Genomic DNA, 6,808 nt, shown 5'->3' with positions numbered 1-6,808 from the left:
CATTTCTGATGCATTTAGACACCTCATTAAATAGGAAGTAACTGAATTTTTTACCAACCTGAACAGATAGTGAGGAAAGAAGCTGTGTATCAGTACAGAGGCGTTAGAAATAGCACTGAAAACTACTTCTAAAGACAGAAATATTGGTATTGCTGTCATAGCATTCTTGAAAATTGCCTGGGTAGCATGTATATTTATGTTTAGTCATCATATGTATTGAATCAGAGATATTTGCACTTGCCTAGATAGGAACTGCATGCACACATTGCCGCATCTGCAATTTTGTGTGTGTAACAATATCTCTTTGTGTGTATAGTGAATTAATGATTATTCTCACGGTACATCTTCTTGAGGTTGTCCTTCATCTTGTTTGTCATCCCCATGTTGGGCTAAAATGCCAACACCTGACTACAGCACAGGACAGAGAGACACCAGGCTGTCAGGGCTCTGCTGAAACCAAGCAGCCAGCCCAGGATGGGGAGCACAGTGCTCCCAGGGGAGTATTCACGCTGTGTGCTCCTGTGTTCATCTGGCAGGAGGGAAGAGGGAAGTGTGCAGCTGTTCAGGGGTTCGTTTTAGACCAGAAGTTTATAAAAACCCAGAAATCAAAATTTTTTTCATTCTTTCTGAGGAATAGGTGGCTTTTTATACTCAGATGCACATGCAGGAAACTCCCAGGGCAGGATGACCTAAGTGCAGTGCATTGGGTTTAGAAGGTTTGCTGTTTGCTAGTGATCTGTGAAACAAGACCCAGGTTGGTCCCAGCTGAAACAAAATGAGTCTTAGGCTGGGCTACTTCTTAGATCCCCTCAAGAAGAGTGCAAATCAAGTCAGCTGGTTCTTGCTGGGAAAAGAATGATCTGCTTGTGAGTATTTGTTGGTAAATGAGTGACTGGAAGGTCCACCTGGCAGCGAATTGTGTACCTAGCACCGGTGTTATGAACTGGGCTGGAAAAATGGGGAATTCTGAATGTGAAGACCGGGTATTATATGTCAGCATTCACTGAATTGCTTGTGGTCACTCTAAAAAAGTTTAAATGCTCAAACATCAAAGTCCCACTGAGAAGCTGAATTATACAACAAATTAGCAGCATTTTTTATATATAAAAAATTATTCTCATGCACAAGTATTTTCTGAAGCAAATGAACAATGTGATGATAATGTTTACCTTTGCCAGATAAGCTTGCAGAAATGAGACATGGAATGTCTTATAATATGTAATTAAGTAGCATTTTTAATCACTTATTTTAGATCACTATACCAATGGATAAAGACATACTAAATCTTCTCTGTGGTCTAGCAAGAAATACTTTCCTTTCTTTTGTAGAAAGTAGTATCCAATAAGAACCTGCTAAGTGTTTTGTGGTTTTTTTCTCCCCCCAGTCTGTTTGTCCATTATTGAATTAGCCCTCCTCTCTGTCAGAAAGTTTCTACGGTCTTTCACTGGTCATCTGTGGTTTTTTGAGTCTGTAGCTGGCACCTCTGTATGATTCATCAGGTCTGTACTGCTGACCCATGCTCTAACAAAATGTTAGGGGATGATTAATGATTGGAATTGGCTCCCATTAGAAGGCACATAAAAATGATGGTTACTAAACGTCTTACCCTTTTACAGTTTAGGGGGCTAGTTATGACATCGTCTGGTTTAGGTTATTAGGAGGTATCTTTCTAAAATGCCTTTTATACTATATTGCATCTTTCACAGCTTTCTATCTGATGCGAGAAGCACCACTGATAGGTACTAACTGAGAGTGGCCAGAGATTATCTCAAACCATTTTGAAGCACTCAGATGAAAGGGGTGATAGTTAGAAGTGTTGGTGCAGTCATACTAAGTATGGCTGATCCCGCCCTTTGACAGGGTGCAGTTTACATGATATTTTGATGTCTTTTTTCAGTTTTGCTTTTTTGTGATTCTTCCTGCAAAAAACACTCAAGTGTTGATTTGAAGATTAGGGCCATGATGTAAAAGAATATATTCACTATACCACTGCTTACTGCAAAGCCTAACTTTTAGGCTTTCAGCTGTCCCCTGGACAGGGGAGGGGACTGAACTACAAAGGGTCTATCACCACTTCATCCAGCTTTTCTATTTAAGGACAGGAAGTATTGATGCCTTTTATTTTTGATCTTGATTTATTGCCTGTCTTTATTAAACACTAACTGGATGGTAATGCTGGAGAGGTAATAGTGGGGACCTTGATGGGCTCAGCCAAAGCTACTCAGCACAGAGGTCAAGAGAAATAGTTTTCTCAGTCTGAGAAGTTAGAGAACATTTGTTATGTGATTCAAATGCAGAGAAGGCCACGATCTTCATTTTTGGTGATCCATGGGTTATCTCTTAGAGCAGTCTGAGAGGATCCTCTGTGGCTCAGAAATACTATGCTAACGACAGCATAGGCAAGGAGTAGACAGAAGAGAGATTGCATAAATAGGCCAAGAGCACCAATCCAAAGCTATGTTATGAAGGACAAGTGTATTTTCATCAAACAGATAAAAATAGCTACAGAAGGACAACGGAATTAAATTGCTTCAATGTATTAGCACTAGACAAGTTGGGTAGATTTGTATTAGGCTCAGTATAACTCTTCTCTGAACCTGTTAATATTAGTACAGATTAATACCAGAATGCATCTGATGGATTGTAATAAGCTCTTCTTACAGAAACTTCTTCGGGGGCACATTGTACCATTAGTTTCATTTATGCACTCATTGATAAAATCAGTACCTTGCTGTCATGAAGGCGGCATGCAATTCCCTGCTGGTTTTGGCATGATGTAACTTGGCCTACGGGTCAGGGTAGTCATGGCCTCTCCTGTCCCAGCAGATGTGCTGGGTGAAGGGGGGCTTTGGCGTGACTGCTAGCAGTGCTGGTGGCAGGCAGGGGCTGGATGTTCCTGTCAGTGACACTGTCACGGCTCCCACTCTCGTCACTGATGAAACCTGCGAGGCCGATACGCAGCTGGAGCGGCTTTCTGCTCTCTCTCACCGCTTCACAATGGAAAGAAATGGCATGGGACCGAAACAGGCCCTGGCATCTCTTTCTCTGTTGGCATCACATTTTACTTCTTTCTCATGTTCATTGATGTAACTTTCAATCTTTTTGCCTGGGCCCCAAAGCAAACTCTTGAGTTCAGTGGAATAGGGACTTGAAGAAGTTAGCATTTTTCTTACACCAGGTAAGATGTTACACGAAAAAACACCTTTTCCTGAAGATGCATTCTAGCATCCCTTTTGGCTATATGTAGACCATGGATCTCAGGAGCACTCCCAAGGGCTCCAGATCTAGGCTTCTTGGTGTATGACCTAGCTGTGTTTGTTTCTATGCTGCAGGGAGACCTGTGCACCTACACCCCAAGCCCGCAGTCCAACCTCCCTTCCTCTTTCCACCTGTGGAAAGAAAATGCTGGCTTGAGCACAGGACAGAAGTTTCAGTGTGTTCCTCAGGGTGCCTGCTCTGTGTGTACTCAAGGGATCAGGTCTTGTGCTGTGTCGGTACAGCCCAATAGCTAAATACCAACACAGGCTTTGTGATGCACAGAGTACTGTTTGCCCACACTGGCAGTCCAAACATGATCTTTGTGGCCTTGGAAAACACCGAGCACCAATCTGTCTGTACAGACAGAGAATTTATTTAACTGAACAAACAAGGGAGCCGAACACCAAGATCATGAACATCTGAAAGACCAGCCTATTCAGTCAGGAGTCCTCCAGCTGGAAAGTGAAGCTGCTCTTGGATTTTTCCTGGGAGAATCCAAAGATCTGCTCCAGTGCCCCTTTACTTACAATCCTTATAACTCACCTGCATGCCTCCACCCACTGCAAATTGGATGCCCCTTCAGCTACTTGCTTCTCAAAGTACTATGCTTATAGTTTCTTGCTGCAGCAATGTAACGATAAAACTCTCTTTTTTTTGAAAAAAAAAAAAAAAAAAGTATTTTTTTCATTTAATCCTCTAACATAAACAAACTACATCTGTATCACTACCCCAGTTTCCAGGCAGATAATTTTTCTGCAGATTTTGTAAATAAGGGATTTTCTTTGTCTAGTATAGACACTTGTACCAGGGTTTACGCCTGCAGTGTCTGGCTTGTGGAAGAAGAATCCAAAGGCTGATTTGTAATTTATATGTGAGAGACCTGCCATTGCTCTAAGGAATAACAGCCAAACCATCCAGTCTGATGTGTGATTTATTTCTTGTAATCAGCTGGTCTACTGAGTCCTACCAGCTACAGTGAGAACTTTGTAAAGGCAGCTAAGCTGGGCTGCAAAGAAGTTTATTAAACTGAACATACAGGAAAATTTGTAAATGAGAAGATGAACAGAATTTAGAGAGAGAGTGTAATAAGCAGAAAAATAGGATACTGGAAGAGAAATAATTGGAAATGGAAAGAGCACAGCATCTGCACAGTTCTTGGTAGATATAGGAGCAGTGAAAGAAGTAAAATTTTACTTTTAGGTATATGATTTCCAGGGTCTACAGTGGGAAAAATCAGAAACTATGCAAAAGATAACCAAAGATAATGAAGATAAGTTAACTAAAGATAACCTAGGAGAACTAAAACATGCTATACGTTAAAGAACAGAAAGAGAACTGCAGATGGGCATCCTCTATTCTTTTGAGCATAGTGAAGAACTATGAGCTCAGGTTTGGCACACAGACAGGTTGAATACAGCAGGGAGTGTTGCTGTTCGCTAGCTGGCATTATCTGCTCAGATCTAATAGCTGCACTTGAGCATAGTTTGCTACCTCTGTTTTGTGATAATCTAAATTCTCTTTCCTGTAGTGGGGAGAAGGGGCATGCAAAGTTCATCTCCAGACTATAACTGCATAATGCTAGAGGAGCCATTTTACTCAAATGAATAAAATTCTTTTCACTGTCTCCTTTGGTGCAGGGACTATTTGTACGTAAGAACATTTCATACCATGGCCCAGGTCTTTCAGTGTCCCTAGAGTGAAGCTAACAGTAACAATAGAGGAAGCTTCTGTGGAATATAAAATCAGAAATATGGATTTAGCTGCATTATAACAATAAACTCCATCTGAACACTGAAAACACAAAAACGGCACAGGATACAGCAATAAAGTTTGTGTTTGTGGCGATTCTTTAAGAAAAATGCTACAGGTTAAAAATAAGCATTTGAAGCTGTTATATACCACAAAACCCTCCCAACCCCTTAATTTGTGGAAAGGTGGTGATTTGGGGAAGCAGAGACTTTATCTCAAGCTAACTTCAAAACCTGCATAGTATTTGACTAGCTGGTTAGTGGATAACATAAAGGGCATTTGGTAGTGTCAGGAAGGTGTGTGTTTTGCATTCCTCAGTCTGCGCGCAGCAGCAAAGCCCATTTGCTAAAGAAAAGACTCTCACTGATTTTGCCACCTTTTAGGTAAGGCCCATAATGAGCATGGACTGCCTGACCGCTGGCCCCACAGAGGGACTTCAGCCATTGCAATACTGAGCACTGAGTTTCCCAGCTCTTAGACCCTGTGAAACCTGGGGGAATTCACACCCATCTCGGGAAGCCCTGGTTCCCAGCACAATGTGCTGTGTACTCCTTCCACGTCTGCATCGAAATCTCTATTCTAGCAAGGGGACTGCAACACAACTGTTTATTTGTTCTATTTTTTCCCACAAATTACTTGAGTTACATCTTCTATTAGTGGTGTGAGGAGCTTGACTGTACATTCTCTGATTTTTGTAACAATGTGGTTCTTATTCTTGCAAAATTATAACTGTGAATATAAGACAAATGCTTGTAACAGTAATAAGCCTCCCACCAATAACAGTCTTCTGCTCTCACCTCTTTTGGAGTACTATTGCAGTATGAACTTATTGTCAGTGAGTAGTAGCAACAGCAGAGAAAACAAAAAAAGAAATGTTTTTGGAAAGGAGCATGATTAGCGCCTTTCCCCCGTTAACATTTTAAAAAGCTCATCATGAATTTTAGATCAGGATCACTGTCCACTTAGAAAAACAAGAGAAGACCACTAGATGGTGGTAAAAACCCAAGCCTTTGCTAACAAAGTCTGTGAAAAGAGAAGTTCAGAGGGGCAAAGAAGGGGAGGAGGAGCTACAGTTTGAGTACTGAAGTCATTATTGCTTGCAGTCTATAAAAAGGCAGTTGCACAGTAAGTAATTTATACGTGGTCAGCCTTGACTCTATGGATTTACTCATTCCTTTTCCTCTATTTTTGTCATCCATTCTCACCAAGGAGTCCCCAGCCCCAGATGTCAGGTGAAGAGGGGGGCTGAAACTTCTGCTCTCTGGAGGAAAGATTGCATACGATGAAGAGGAAGAGCAGCTGAAGGAGCAGCTCTGGTAAATAGGTACAGTTAATTCTTGATTGTAAACAAAAGGTTACTCTTAAAAACTGAAAATTATTTAGCTTGATATGCTTTGAATTTTATTTGCAACCAGTCACTGACAATCAGCTTTAACTGTTCCCCTTACTAAGAATCCAATGGCTTACAACTTGCCCTGAATATTGTTTGTACCAAAAGAGCACTGAATAAAATACTGACGACCTGGAATAGAAAACTTATTTTTATGATAGAATTATACCCATACTGATTCTGTAACCTTAGGGTATCCTGAAATGCATGGATTTGCCTTGGTTAGGTGTTTAATACTATGCTCTTAAGTGAGCATGTTAGTATTGCTCAGATAAGCTGTTTATAACACAATTCATGCGAACTTAAGAAGTACAAAGGTCAGGAAAACATTGAAATCTTTTACTGAAAATGTTCAATTCTTAATTGTGGCAATAATTCAAACTTCTATATATTGTATTCAAGTGAGCAGGT

General features: G+C 40.8%; 1 protein-coding gene across 1 annotated transcript in view; it reads left to right on the top strand.

Moving 5' to 3' along the window:
* Nucleotides 1-6,156: 6,156 nt before the first annotated feature.
* The window catches only part of MC5R (melanocortin 5 receptor), a 2,567-nt gene continuing 1,915 nt past the window's right edge, over nt 6,157-6,808 (top strand). Inside the window, exon 1 of the mRNA XM_009318519.1 lies at nt 6,157-6,331. The gene's annotated coding sequence lies outside the window, so the exon portion shown is untranslated. The remainder of the gene's footprint in view (nt 6,332-6,808) is intronic.

The sequence above is a fragment of the Pygoscelis adeliae genome, unplaced genomic scaffold (genome assembly GCF_000699105.1).
Source record: "Pygoscelis adeliae isolate BGI_AS28 unplaced genomic scaffold, ASM69910v1 Scaffold42, whole genome shotgun sequence".
NCBI lineage: Eukaryota > Metazoa > Chordata > Aves > Sphenisciformes > Spheniscidae > Pygoscelis > Pygoscelis adeliae.
This window is presented reverse-complemented; position numbering and strand designations above follow the sequence as displayed.